The following is a 16,026-nucleotide window of genomic DNA, read 5'->3' as shown; positions in this document are numbered from 1 at the left end:
AGAAAGAGAGATAGATCTTCCTTAGAAGCCTAAGGCAAAGAGAACAAAACAGCTGTAAATAGTTTAGCAATCAGTGCTCTCTACTTTGAATAAATGGCTCTGACAAGCAAAAATAATAAAAAAAACTTCATAAATAAAAATAACTAACATCCATTGAGCCTAGCAATTTACAAAATACTTTTGCATTTATTATTCTATAAAGCATACCAACTACCTTGCAAAGAGATAATGAGGAGAGATGATAATCTTACTCCCTTAAATGAGTGAATTAAAGCTCTTATAAACTGAGAAACTGGCTCCAGTATCACCTGAAGTTGAGGGGAGGGATAAGTATATGGGGCAGTATACTCAGTGCTTTCTGGAATGTATTATACTGCCCTGAGAACTGTGGGAATTTCAGAACAGAATTTTAGATGATTTCCTCTAAAAGTTTTCCCCTTCTTTACCTGTTTCCTTTTGGGTAAAAATGACACATTTGGCAACAATGTGAGGGCCGTTTTTTTTTTTTTTGTTGTTCTTTTTTTCTCCTTGAACTTTAAAAGGTAATTTAATAAATAAATGAAATATAAGCTGTGGACTATAGCGGAACCAGGCCTTATGTTTCTAATAGAATCATAAATGCCAGAAAGTCCTAGGAATGATTTATTGTCCCGTTATTATAAATGACTGGGAAGCTTTCAATGGAGCCCTTGCTAATTTCTCACAGCTGTATTAAATCAGAAATTTTATTAGCTATTTTAAAATCATCTTCCCATTTTTCTGTAAATCAGCTTGAACACCTGATGGGAATTTGGCCCTGTCTGTTACTCTATGAGCTAACCTCATCGTTGGCCTCTAAAAAAGCTAATGAAAAGTTAGGGGCAGCCTGAGATTGTTTGCGCCAACTGCTAGGGTTTAATAAATACCTGTCTTTTTTTTTTTTTTCTGATGCAAGAGAGAGCTTCCTCCAGTAAATACCACTTCATTAAGTAAATACCATCAAACCCTACATCTTGAGTCTGTTCTTCTTCACTAGGTTCATTCTACCCATTCTTATACCCAAATCAAGCAGCTGTCCACCCATATAAGAAGAGAACAAGGGTTAAGTGCACATGGCGCAAAGCGCAAGGACCGCATTTGTTTCCCGGTTTGAGCCCCCGCTCCTCACCTGCAGGGGTGTCACTTCACAGGCGGTGAAGCAGGTCTGCAGGTGTCTCTCTTTCTCTCCCCCTCTCTGTCTTCCCCTCCTCTTTCCATTTCTCTCTGTCCTATCTAACAGTGACAACGTCAATAACAACAACAATAATAACTACAACAACAGTAAAAAGACAACAAGGGGGGTTGGTGATGGCACACATGGTTGAGCGCACATGTCGCAATGCGCTGGGACTTGTTTTCGAGCCCTGAGTCCTCACCTGCAGGGGAAAAGCTTTGCAAGTGGTGAAGCAGGTGTTGCAGGTGTCTCTCTTTCTCTCCCCCTCTCTGTCTTCCCCTCCTCTCTCCATTTCTCTCTGTCCTATCTAACAGTGACAACATCAATAACAACAACAATAATAACTACAACAACAGTAAAAAGACAACAAGGGGGGTTGGTGATGGCACACATGGTTGAGCGCACATGTTGCAATGCGCTGGGACCTGTTTTCGAGCCCTGAGTCCTCACCTGCAGGGGAAAAGCTTTGCAAGTGGTGAAGCAGGTGTTGCAGGTGTCTCTCTGTCTCTGCCATCTCTACCACCCTCTTCCCTCTTGATTTCAGGCTGTCTCTATCCAATAAATAAATAAAGATAATAAAATTTAAAAAAAGAAAGTTAAGAAAAGACAAGGGCAACAAAAGGGAAAATAAATAAAATTTTAAAAAATTAAAAAAAAAAGAATCGAAAAAATAACCAGCTGCCTACAGATAAGTGGGAAATTACTAGCACCTCTACCCTTAATTCTGTTTTTTCTCAATAGATATATTTGAGTTAATTTTAAGAGTCAGGAGCAGGTAATGCTAAATATTTGACTTCAAATTTGGTCAGTTGCCTCTAGAAATAGTCAGGAATGGGTTAAGTGTAGTTTGATAGGATCAGCCAGGAGAGCTCACTGCCTAGAGATATGATCACTGCGCTGGGAAAAGATACTGGGATAAAGGAACCAGGGTGAGAGGGGAAAAGCCAGCTGCTGCTGACAAAAAATCACATGCTAGACAGAATAAAATTGAATATTCAGAGAAATAATTTTATGAGACCTAAAATGGAATGGATATAGAAAATGTGAGCTTTTGCTGGAGAATCAGAATAAATAACCAGGGGGAAAATATTTGAAAACACTGAGTAAAATCTTTAAAAAAATATCTCAGTGGTGAGTTAATATGCCTACGTACGTACCTTTTTGTCTCTATCCTCTTAATAATATTGGGTTCCCTACTGCTCCATTAAAATGCTGATGAAGAAAAAGCAATGCTGGTCAGTATTAAAGGAGATGACATTATTCCAAGATCTGCTTGCGTTACATATATATTTTTTAATTTTTATTTAAATAGAGACAGATAGAAATTGTGAGGGGAGGGGGAAATAGTACGGAAGAGAGCCAGAGAGACAACTTCACCACTTGTGAAGTTTTCCCCCTGCAGGTGGGGAGTGTGTTGTATATCTTTTTATTTAATCTCAATTCTTAAGAACCCATCGTGTTCAGTGAAGGTACTGTAAGCTGTCATTGATAGTCTTTTTTTTAATTGGCACCAGTGTTATTGCTGGGGCTTGGTGCCAGCAGTAGGAATCCATTGCTCCTGGCAGTCATTTTTTTTTCTTTTTTCTGTTTTATTTGGTAGGCTAGAGAAATTAAGGGGGGGGGGAAGGGAGATAGAGAAGGAGAGAAGATAGACACCTGTAGACATGTCTCACTGCTTGTGAAGCATCTCCCTCCCCTGGAGGGGTTTGAACCTGAGTCCTTGTGCATGCTAATGTGTGTGCTCAAGTAGCTGTGCCACTGCCCAGCTCCAACCGTCTTTTACTTACTATTTCTTCTGCCTGAATTTATTTTCATATAAAAGATTACATAGTTTATACTCTCACTTCACTTGAGAATTGGCTCACTGTAACTTCTTCAAAGTGGACCTCTAATAAGCCATACAACCTAAAACAAAACTTTGACAGTTATTACCTTGCCCTGATTTTTTCTTTAGACTGCTGAACACATATTCTTTTATTTATTTATTTACTTTTCCTGCACGGTTATCTCTGAGGCTTGGTGCCTGCACCACAAACCCACTGCTCCTGGCTGCCATCTTTTTCCATTTTTGCTGTTGTTGTATAGGACAGCGAGAAACTGAGAGATGAGGAGAGGACAGAGAGGGGGGGAAAAAAGATGGACACCTGCCGACCTACTTCACTACTTGTAAAGTGAACTCCTCGCAGGTGGGAAGCCAGGGGCCTAAACCAGGATCCTTGTGCTGGTCCTTGTGCTTCATACTATGTGTGCTTAACCCAGTGCACTCCCACCCCACCCCATTTATTTATTTTTATGGTCATATTGCATGCTTTGTTAAATATGTTGCAGTGACATTATTTTTTTGTTAGCAATACTAAGAACAGTACATGACTCAATGTGCTTAGTAATTGTTGAGTGAATTTCAGAAACAATGGTAAATGACAGTTAAGTCTGCATGTGGCGTGTGTGTGTGTGTGTGTGTGTTTGTGTATGTATGCATGTATGTATGACTCTTAGTCACTAGAAACAAGCCAACAAATTAATATCACAAAGCTAGCAATGAAAATCAAAGGCTCTGAAGAAAGTACATGGGAGATACAAGGACATTTGGACAAACCCTTGATGCATTTCAATATTTGAAAGTTAGATATAAGAGCTCTAAAAAGAAGAAACAGAATTAGAGGTAGAGTAAATCAAGGAAAAGTAGTGTATATAGGAAGAGAAATTACTGGAAGATCAGAGAGGTTAAGAAGTTTACAATAGGGAGTCAGGAGGCAGTGCAGTGGGTTAAGCACAGGTGGCGCAAAGCACAAGGACCAGCTCAAGAATGCTGGTTCGAGCCCCCCAGCTCCCTACCTGCAGGGGAATTGCTTTATAGGCAGTGAAGCAGGTCTGCAGGTGTCTGTCTTTTTCTCCCCCTCTCTGGCTTCCCCTCCTTTCTCCATTTCTCTCTGTCCTATCCAACAATGATGACATCAATAATAACTACAGCAATAAAACAATAAAGGGGAATAAATAAATATTTTTTTTAAAAAGCCTTTTAAAAAGTTTACAATATAAAAACAACCCAGTGGAAACTGGCTTTATTATTATTATTATTTGATGTGGTAGTTATATTTATGTGTTGAAGAAGAGATATGGGAAAGTTTGTGTGTGGAAAACTGTTTTAAATGTGTGACTGAAGTGATAAGAGTAATAGAGACTACAACGACAATAAAAACAACAATAAGGACAACAAAAGAGAAAGTAAATATAAAAGAATAAAAAATAGTAATAGAAAAGTACCTTGAAGAAGATGCTCAACCAACATTTTTCACTTTGGGTTGATTTTTTGCATATTTAAAGTTCAGAGTAAATGTGATAGGAAGAGGTTGAATAGACTGATAGATTGTAGGGTAGTCATTAGGATAATTTTCTTTCTTTTTAAAAATTTTTTTATTTATAAAAAGGAAACATTGACAAACCATAGGATAAGAAGGGTACAACTCACACAATTCCTACCACCAGACCTTCATATTCTATCCCCTCCCCTGATGGCTTACCTACTCTTTACCCCTCTAGGAGTATGGACCCAAGGTCACTGTGGGATGCAGAAAGTTGGAGGTCTGGCTTCTGTAATTGCTTCTCCACTGAACATGGGCATTGACAGGTAGATCCATACTCCCAACCTGCCTCTCTTTTTTCCTAGTGGGGAAGGGTTCTGGGGAAGTGGAGCTCCAAGGCACATTGATGGGGTTGTGTGTTCAGGGAAGTCTGGTTGGCATCCTGCTAGTATCTGGAACCTGGTGGCTGAAAAGAGAGTTTGTTATACAAAGCCAAACAAATTGTTGACCCATCATGGACCTAAAGGCAGGAATAGTGCAGATGAAGTGGTGGGGGGTCCTCCATATTGTAGATAGCTAGTAAGCATATTTTAGTTATATTTCAAAAGCATAATTTTCATTAGAGAAGAAAAGGTTTAAAACTCAAATTGTAGGTGAACCATTAGTCAACCTGTGAGGAGAGATTTCTTATGTACAATAACTGAAGACATGAGAATACAAACATGATGGGCTTGTACATTTGGCAAGAGAACTCTAGGGCTTCTACAGTAGTTTTTTTTTTTTTTCTTTCTCCTAGTGTAGAAAGTAATAATTAGATGAAAGCAAGAACATGTGAGTGGAAGCTCAAAAATATTGAGATGCATGGAGAAGGTGAAAAAGCCACCACAGAAAGCAGTAGGATGAATTAGCCAATTAATAGCAAAAACAAACAAACAAAAAAAATCATAGAATAGAGTAGAGGGACCAGTTGACTTTGGTGAATGTCAGTTTGCAACAGAATAAGTCTGGCCTATTTTGTTCTTAACTTTGTCCAGTTTCTCAGCTGCAAGCTAAGATAAAGCAGAAATCTGGATTCATCATAGTTGAATCATGGTGTGATAGTTGGGATTAAATATAAGTGAGTGAATTTGGGAGATATCATAATGGTTATGAGAAAAGATTTTCATGCTTGAGGCACCAGTGGTCCCAAATTTAATCCCCAGCACCACCATAAGCCCCAGCAGTACCTTGGTAAAAATAAATAAATAAATAAATAAATGAATAAATAAATAAAATAAAAATTGCTGTTGGGTCAGTCCGGATAATGATCATGAAACCCAAGCAGAAAGAGTGAAGATCTTAGGAAATGAGAGAAAATAGTCAAAGATCAGAAAATTCTAAAGGGGTTGGGGAGAAGGAGAGGAACTGGCCAGCATCTCAAGTGTAGCAACATACCTTGTACCCATGAAGCTCTATATTCACTGACCAGTTTCATGCATAAAATGACAAAGTAGTGCTCTGGTTTGTCGTTCTCTTTCTCCAGTTCCATCCAAAACTTTTAAAAAAGAAAATAAATTTACAAACTTAAAAAAGAAGAGAGTCTTAAAGTACTCACCCCAAACATATCATGGTAGACATAAGCATGCACTGAGAAGTAGGGGGAATTGTGGTGTGAGTGTGGTATGTTTAAATTCATAATTTTGTGTGGGAGGAGGTGGGCAGCTGTCGTTTTTGACAAGCCCTGCTATTGTAATTAAAAAAAAACTTCACTGGACTGTGACTGCTTGGTGTGGGTTTAAGACGATCAAGATTTATTACATGGTGGTACAGCAGTATGGAGCCATATATTTTAGGTACAGGGAGATAGTCAGTTCTCAGCAGGGGTAAGACTAGGCTGGGCCCACGAATCCATAAGTTAGTTACCAAGTTTCAGCTACACATGTACAAGTCTTGGGAGAAGTGGCCATGGCGAGCACCTGAGCACTGGCACAGGAAAGCAGCAAGTGGGAAGATGAGAGCAAAAACAGAGAGCCACTTCCGCCTGGCATGCAGTTAAATCAATGAGGACATACTCACAATCCCTTTTGGGTTTGGGTGAGTTCTGTACTATGCTCTGTGGACTGACCCCAGCCATATGCTAATTATGTCCCAAAGTCCTATTCAGGAACTGTGCCACAACACCCTGCTAGTTCAGAGCCAGGTTGGAATCATGCACTCTCTAAAATCCCTTAGAATGAGGACAACAGTTGTCTTAAAATCTAGGCCAGGACTAAACCCGAAGTGGGCATGAAGAAGCCTCATCCATGAGCTGAACATGGTTGCCAACTCAATCTCTGGCACTAGCAGATAAATTGATTAAAAACAAACAAGCAACAAATACAAAACTGTTATTCTAGCTGGCACTGCTTGAGGCAGAAAGATAGCTGGCTGTGTGAGACAGTCCTTAAACTTGGGGACTCACATGCTTCCTGACCCATGGTTCCAGGCATAAGACAGCTCTTGAGAATGAATGGTGGATAAATGATGTTCTTTCCTGACAACAAAATTATGTTCCAAATGTAAAATTGATTTCTGGGATTCTGTTTCCCTTGAAGATGGTCTATCTTGTTAAGACTATGGAAGAGCCTTTTCCAAAGTTCTGATTTTACTCAGCAGCTAACAGGGCCCAGTCCTTGCCTCTGGCTTCTGTAGTAATAGTTTGAAAAAAGGTAGAGGGAAATGGAGGAAAAAAGACATTCAAAGGAGAATGTCACCATTTCCAAAGGCCATATTATTTGACAGTTTCTATTTATGTCACAATAGCTGCTTAACATGACAAACAGTGGCTTCAATGGATATGCACACAAAGATATAACAGCATCTGGGAATGAAGAATGGCGCTTTCTCTCCTGACATGTTGTGGGAACTGTTCACTCAGCAATGAGAAGGACCTTGGGAACTGTGTGTGGCCTGCTAGGTGGCTGGCCTTGTAAGTCAGGCTCTTGCTGCAGAATACAGATTACAAAGCAACTGGTTTTTAACAAGGAGGCATTTGTGTGAGGTGTTAAATAGTTTTCCCATCTGTTGAGAGGGCAAGCAAAGCAGGTTGAACTTCCAAAGCACCATACCACAGAACTGACACTCCTGATAGACCCTGGTGTACAGCCAAGAAACTGCCACTGTTTCCAATCAAAGCTTCAGACATCAGGAAGCTACTGTCTTTGTTGAATTGTGTTGGCCAGGTAACCACTCTGTACCTGCCTAGGTGACCAGTATTGTCATGGATGTTACTTTCCCTATTTCTGGGTACCTAAGACAACACATAATTGGGACCTTATACCCCTTCATAAATATTTTTTTAAATCTTATTATCAGAGCACTTCTCTGCTCTGGCTTATGGTGGTAAGAGTATTGAACCTAGGACCTCAGAGCCTCAGGTATAACCATTTGGCTATCTCTCCCTCCCATGTTGATATTGATGGCAAGAGGAATCAGGCTGCAGCAGGAGCAGAGTATGATGCCTCCCATACAAGCAATTGAATTACAGTCAGCTACATAGGAAACAGGCATGAGAGAAAGGCTAGGATTGGCTAGGATTGGTGGTTTATGGAGCCCAGCAGTTTGTATTTGGGAATATTACACATTGGAGGAGAGGAGGTAGAATGTGCATGGAAAGTAGAAAGTGCATGGGAAGTGGGAGTGCCAATCAGGGCAGCCTGCCTTTGGTCCTGGACTGTGGTGAACTTGACCTGGAAGGAGGGGATTTGATGACCCTTTGTCTTCGCACTTGACTTACTCCCTTGACACCTCTGTAATGCCACATAAGTGGAGAAAGTTCTTAAATATTACACACAAAGGCCATTTCAAGTTACTGTTGAGAGTTCCATATTCAGACTCATGAGAAACTGCTGTGAAATGTACATCAGTATCCCCAGAAAAGGTAGAATTGGGGTGGATGTGACACTAGGGTTTTTCCTTGTTTAATCGTGTGAAAAAAAGTAGCATTTGGAAGGGACTTGAGGACTTATTCATGATACTAATCAAGTAGTAAAGGTCTGTTTTTGGTTCTTGGGACATAAGCATTAGTTAGAAAGGATGGGAAATTATAGAGGGGAAATGGCACAGCAAATCACATGCCAGATAGTGGGGAGTTTTCCTTGCTATTCATCAGGCACATACTATGTGCATATTCCAGCAGTGAATATTAGCAGTGTCTTCAAGGCAGTGGAAACAACTGAATGGCCAGGAAAGTGATTCAGTAGGTAAAGCACAGGATTTGAATGTGTGAGATTCTCTGTCCCCTCTCCAGTATCACCCATGCCAGAACAGTGCTCCCACCTTTTTCTTTCATAAAATAAATACACCTTAACAAACAACAACAACAAATCCACTGATCTTGCCACATCCATTTCCAGGAGTAATGTAAAAGACAAACATTATCTTGCCTTCTTTCTCAACATCTAAATAAAAAAAAAAGACTTCTTTATTATAGTTAGTCACTGTGTTCAGAAGGTTAAAATATGTACTGTTCTGTGATATGGCAAACAGACACATGAAGCCGTGTCTGTGTACCCAAGGAGCGCTTGTCTACGTGAGGAGCTAGGGTACACCTGGGAAACAGTGCTACACATTTTAATTGGCAAGTACAGAAGAGCAGACACAAAGAAGCATATTGCTAATTGACATCTAAAAGGTATATAGAAAAGATATCAGAGTGGCCAAGAAGAATCAAAGACCACTTCAGTGTGGAGTGTTGAAGATGCTGTTTATAGGAGAGGGGCTATTTAAGCTAAATCTTCAAGAAGGGGAAGAACTGGCTGGCTGTGGTTAAAAGATTATTCCTGAGTAGATCATTCTGTATAGGGGAAACACAAAAGGAGAAGAAACTGTATGCAGGACAGTGTGTGAGATTTGACTGGAATGATATTTTATATGGTATAAAGAAAAAATGTTGCAATAAGAAGTAAAATATTTATCAGCTAAGGGGGGGAGGTATTGTTTTTGCCATAATGAACCATGCATGAATGCCAAATTAAGGAATTGGAGATATATACTAAAGATATTGGGAATATTAACATTCCAAAGGAGACCAGTTTGATCTTGACCAGAAGTGATTGTATATGATTCTGAACCTTGTAGAATAATGACAATATCTTGTTCTCCTTTTGAAGGAACAGTTAAAAGGAATTTATAACACTTACCTGGCATGGGGAGGTACTGTGATTATGAAGGTGGTTTTCCCAGGCTGAGGCTTACCCACTGCACACTGGATGTGCTATCCTCTGTGATTAAAGGAAATGTGGGACACTCAGTTGCCTAGTTTGTAGTGGCAGGGGGCTGCATTTGTCCTTCCCCTGGAAAACAACAGAAATAAATGTATAATTTTTTTCATTCCCCATATATTTTCATTCCAGATATGTATTTTTATTTTTATTTGTTTTTCTTTCCTTCCTTCCTTCCTCCCTCCCTCCCTTCCTTCCTTCCTTCCTTCCTCCCTCCCTTCCCTCCTTCCTTCCATCTTTCTTTCTTTCTTTCTTTCTTTCTTTCTTTCTTTCTTTCTTTCTCTCTTTCTTTCTGACTCCAGGGTTATCTCTGGGGCTTGGTGCCTGGACTATGAATCCACTGCTTCAAATGGCCATTCTTTCCATTTTATTGGATAGGGCAGGGAGAAATTGAGAGAGGAGGAGGAGATAGAGAGGGAGAGAGAAAGATAAACACCTGCAGACCTGCTTCACTGCTCTTGAAGTGTACTCCCTACAGATGGGGAGTAGGAGCTGGAACCCTAATCCTTGTGTGAGTCCTTGCACTTAGTACTATCAGTGCTTAAACAGGTGCACCACACCCTGGCCCCCTGTATTTTAATTAATTAATTTTTATCTTTCTTTTTGCCATTACGGTTATTGCTGGGGCTTGGTGCCACCACTCCAGGGGGATTTTTTTCTCTTCCTTTTATTTTTTATTAGATAGTTCAGAGAGAAATTAATAAGGGAGGGAAAGATAGAAAGGGAGAGAGGAAGAGAGACACCTGTAGAGCTGCTTCCATCCTCAGGTTGGAATCAGGGGCTCCAATCCTAGGTCTTTGCCCATGGTAATGTGTGCCCTCAACCTCCTTGTATTTTTGCCTGTATGATTCTCTATACTGTAACACATGCTCTCAAAAGGAGTGATTGTGTTTTAGGCAAAATGTCACCGTCTATGAAGAAAATATTTTGTGTATGCCTACATTATGAGTCTTAACAATTTTCTTGAGATAAGAAATTATCTCTTAAATTTATCATGAAGTAAGATAAATTTCAACACATTGAAAAAGTGTTTGGAAATCATGAAATGAATGTGTGAAGAAAAATGCCATGATCCACCTGCTCCTCTAAGACTGAAGTTAAAGAGGCACGATGTACTAGAAACTTGAAGAGGGATAGAGCCAACTCACTAGGCAAAAAAAAAAAAAGCAAAGCAAGTACTAGAGAGTCATGAGTGTGAATCAATATCTAGAATTGCCAGAATGTAAAATAAAACAACAAAAACAAAGTGAGAAACAACATTATATAGACCAAAAAAAAAAAAAAAGCTGATAGAAGAAACCATGTTAAAGAGGAAAAGCTGGCATTATAATCTGCCATTAAAAAGAGGAAACAGGAAGGAGGCAAGATGGCGATCGTCTAGCAGTACCGTGACTATTCTTTGCCAAACAGAGACAACAAAGTCCACATATATGGAAACTATGGGATCCATTAATAACTGAGATAAGCTGTAAACCACAAAAAATCCCAAATACAGAGGAAGAGAAGCTGAGGGAACCCCTGAATAGAGGCAAAGACAATTTAAAGCCACCAAGTTGCAGATGCTACCATGACACCACCCTGACTTCTCTGGGAAGACGACCTCACCAATTTGTCCTAGAACCTCACCTCTCCAGAACCCTAGCTGCTGGGCTAGCGTGGGGGTGCCTCTTCCCAGGTGCGTACTTTCTGGGTTGGAGAGAATGCGACTGGAGCCAGCCTGGGCTGCTACTCACTCAGTGACGTGAGAGAGATGATGCAGGAACAGACTTGTGGTGGCGAGGCAATTCAATTCTCTGTTGATCAGGGAGCCCAGGCTTTTATAGGTCGGACCTGGAAGTGGCAAGTCAGAAACGGAAATGGCTTGACATAGTTTGGAAAGGGACGGAGAAAGGCAAAAAGGGGCTGGAAAGGTAGGAACTTCCTTAGCAACTGTTGTGAGGGTTTTAACTGTCAGGATTAATAATACCCTGCAGGCAGGGAGGGTCTTGAGGGTATAAAGAAGATAGATCAGAGGAATGGAATGGGTGGGGATCTTTCAGGCAAAACAATGATTATGTAGATAATAAGTCTGATAAGACAAGAGGATGGATGTCCCCTCAAGTCAAACCCTGCCAAGCTCAGCCACATCCTCACAATTTCCCGACACCTAGCCACTAGAGTAAGATAGAAACAAGTTGAGCTTATGGATTGACCTGTCAATGCCCATGTCCAGTGGAGAGCAATTATAGAATCCAGACCTCCCACCTTCTGCAACCCATAAAAATCTTTGATCCATACTCTCAAAGGGGTATAAATTAGGGGCCCTTCCAATGGAATGGAAGGATATATGGAACTCTGGTGGTGGGAATTACGTGTAATTGTACCCCACTTATCCCACAGTCTTATCAATCACTATTAAATCACTAATAAACAAAAAAGAGAAAACAAGTAAAGTTCTATATAAAATGGTATTCCCACAATTGAAAAACCATAATAGCTAAAAAAAATTTCAGTAAAAAGGACCTCAAATTTCGAATAGCAAAAGCAATTATTAAAGTGTGATATAGATTGCTGGAAATAATGCAGTCAGCAGAACTTCAATAACTGATGAGCAGTGAATAACAAAGAAGAATATATATGGGAAAGCAACATATCTGAAGTGGGGGGTCCAAGAAGCAGAGGTGAGAAAGAAATGTATATATATATATATTTGTATATTTTAGTTTACATATATATCTAATGTATCAGACATACTATATTACTTTTTAAGCCTTTACTCTCTTTTTCTTTTTTTAAAATTTCTTATTTATAAAAAGGAAACATTGACAAAACCATAGGATAAAAGGGGTACAACTTCACACAATTCCCACCGCCGGGACGCCATATCCCATCCCATCCTCTGATAGATTTCCTATTCTTTAACCCTCTGGGAATATGGACCCAAGGTCATTGTGGGATGCAGAAGGTGGGATGTCTGGCTTCTGTAATTGCTTCCCCGCTGAACATGGTTCTTGAAGCTCTGACATAAGGTAGTGTCTTGTCATAGTGTCTTGTCTTGACCGCTGGAGCTTCATGAATGCAATTAGAGTGTGATACTGTTTTGATATCTTCCTGACCCCAGCATATTATATTATGAATTATAATTATTTTTTATAATTATTATAATAACTATATAACAATTATGATTTACTGTGAAGTATAATTGTTTATTTAAAAAACCCACAAATTTATAATATTATTTATAAATATAAATTAAATATAGTAATAACTTGTTTATTAATATATAAGTTATAAAATAAGGACATTACAACTCTGAAATATAAATGCTATAAAATATAAATATGTTGATATATATATATATATATATATATATATATATATATATCTCAAAATCAAGAACTTTGAAGAAGGATAATACAAACCAAGCAAAGAGATGTAAATCAGTGCATAACACTGTGAAAATGTTGAAGAACGTCCTGAAAGCAGTAAAAGGAAAATAACTCATCACATACAAAGAAATCCAAATAATGCTAACAAATAACTATTACTGGTTTTGAAATTGAAGGCCAAAAGGCGATAGAACGTAGTAAATATACTTAAAAAATAAAACAAATTTTATATTCGTCAAAACTAACATTTGAAAACAAAATGGAAACAAAGATATTGGAGTGTACCTGGAAATATATAAACAAAAATTGAGACACTGTCTTTCAGAGGACCTAGCAAGGAATATTAAAGGCTATTTCTCATATCGAAAATGACTATAGGTAGTAGAGCAGACATACATCACTGTGACTTAATTATGTAGTTCTATAAAACAGTTTAGATTCTTCACTATTCTTCCTGCTTTGTAAAAGCAATTGTAGAAAGCAATCTGGATGGAGTTATATTGTTGCATTTATAAAATATACAGATGTGATATATCTGACAATAATAGCAGAAAAGGTCAGTCAAAGTCGAACTGTAATGGGGTGAGGACATGTCACTAGACAATAACACAAATCCATGAGGACAAATAATGATACATATAAATAGTAAATAAAATTACAAATGCAGCCATCTCTACAATATATTCCTTCTCTCTTTTTTTCTCTTGCCAAGCTTCAACAAAAATCATCCAATTAATTGAAATGATAATTTGTAACTATATATTGTTGGACTTAAGTGTTTACAGATGTAATGCATCTAAGAATGACAGCAAAGAAAAAGTTGCATAGGAGCAAGCAAAGTCATACCAATATCATAGCAAAATAAAGTCAGATCAAAGACTGAGTTGGAATCAAAGTTCATTCTAACAAATTAAGATTTGTAGAGTAAGTTCTGGAACAACTCTTAATAAAATATATTTATTATTTTTACTATTGTTGTTACCTTAGTGGAACTGGGGTTTTATTTACCTGTGATAAAACTATTCAGGGTCCCTTTGTCATTCTGGTAGGGGCAGAGAAAGAGTGGGGGGAGAGAGAGAGAAAGTGGGAGAGAGAGAAAGGGTGAGAGAGAGAAAGAGAAATAGCTTGAGAGAGAGAAAGAAAGATGGTGAGAGAGAGAAAGAAAGAGGGTGAGAGAGAAACGGGGAGAGAGAAGGAGACGGGGAGAGAGGAGAGAGGGAGAGAGATGGAGAGGGAGAGAGAAGGAGAGAGAGAGAGACAGAGTTTTCTCTTGGGAGATAAAGAGACAGAGAGAGAACATAGCACCAGAATTATCTCTGGGGAACCTCCCAGGTCACATGCACGGCGGGTCACTTGACTTAGCTGGTGAGCTATCTCTTCAGCCCGGGAGTCACTTTTTTAAAGGAATTAAAGTACTGTGCTGGAAGAAGTGTTATTTAATGTGAAAAGAAAGCCCTGAAGGGACAGAGAGAAATAAAAATTATGAACATATCTGCCCCTAAAAACAACCACAGAATATATGAAGCAAACACTTAATGTAACTAAATGGTGAAATAAACAAATTCTCCAGGGAACATATATGAAGTGCAGCCAACACCTTGCTTAGGAATACATTTATAGGTGTGATAAAATATATTTAAAAAGTGGAAAATGCAAAGTTAGTAATCTGACCTTCCACCTTAAAAAGTGGAGGATATAGCAAACTGTGCCTCAGGCGAACAAATCTAACAGTAAAGATTATATTCAAAGTTAGTGAAATCAGGAATTAAAATAATAAGAGAAAAATCATTGAAGCCTGAAGTTCGTTCTTTGGAAACATCAACAAAAATGACAGAACTTTAACTAGTAAAGTGGGAAAAAAAAGAGAGAGAGATGACTCACATTACTAAAATTACTAAAACGAAAGGGACATTATTCACAATTTCACAAAATAAGAAAAATATCACTAATGATTATATGCTGACTATTAGATATTGTACAAACTTATTATTATTAATTATATGCCTAGGTATTTGACAGTTAAAATAAAAACTTTCCAATAGGGCATAAGCTTATTGGCACTGTATTATAAGGATGTACAAAATCTAAAAAGACAGAATTTGTCATTTCAAAACTTCCACAAGAATAATTTAGGACTAGTGGACTTCATTGGTGAATTCTATAAAACATTTAAAGAAAAATTGATAACATGTCAAAATCTTCCAAAAACAATATAAAGTGGGGGAGGATCATCTAACATATTCCATTTATAATCAGATTACAAAAGAAGACAAAGGCATCACCAGAAAAAGAAAAAATTCTCTTTTTAATATCCCTCATGACTATACATGCAAGGTTTTCAAAATGCCAACACATTGAATCAAGAGATAAATAATCTGGACTGTGTCTTATGATTAAGAGGAATTTGTCCCTGCAGTGAATGACTGGATTAATACCCCCAAATCAATTAATGGGGTATATTATAACAATAGAATAAAAGATACAAACAATGTAATTACTTTATGGAAGAAGAACTAACATTTGACAAGGATTCAGGTCCTGGAACATGATGGCACAGGAGGACCTAGTGGGGATTGTATTGTTATGTGGAAATGTTATAAAAGATTTTTTTTGACAAGCCTAGCAGTCTTCATGATAAGAACATTCATGAGTGCCTGGTGGTGGCTCATCTGGTTGAACAGACCCATGACAGTCTGTAAAGACAGAGGTTTAAGCCCCTGCCAGTGGAGAAGATTCATTAAGTGGTGAAGCAATGTTGCAGTTCTCTCTCTCTCTCCGTCTCTCTCTCCCTTCCCTCTCAACTTCTCTCTGTTTCTATTTAGTATATATAAAATATTTTTAATTTACTGTATTATTTATTTATTTTTAAATTTTTATTTATAAAATGGAAATATATTGACAAGACTATAGGATAAGAAGAGTAC

General features: G+C 38.4%; 1 protein-coding gene and 1 non-coding gene across 2 annotated transcripts in view; both read left to right on the top strand.

Annotated features, from left to right (window-relative positions):
- OPCML (opioid binding protein/cell adhesion molecule like) overlaps nucleotides 1-16,026 on the top strand; it is a 1,572,985-nt gene that overhangs the window by 815,133 nt on the left and 741,826 nt on the right. The gene's annotated exons all lie outside the window — the stretch shown is intronic.
- On the top strand, nucleotides 9,646-9,810 carry LOC132535189 (U1 spliceosomal RNA). Its single transcript, XR_009546966.1, has one exon. It is a non-coding gene; the product is annotated as a U1 spliceosomal RNA (small nuclear RNA).

This window comes from Erinaceus europaeus, chromosome 20 (assembly GCF_950295315.1).
Source record: "Erinaceus europaeus chromosome 20, mEriEur2.1, whole genome shotgun sequence".
NCBI lineage: Eukaryota > Metazoa > Chordata > Mammalia > Eulipotyphla > Erinaceidae > Erinaceus > Erinaceus europaeus.
The sequence above is the reverse complement of the archived record's forward strand: the minus strand, read 5'-3'. Positions and strand labels throughout refer to the sequence as shown.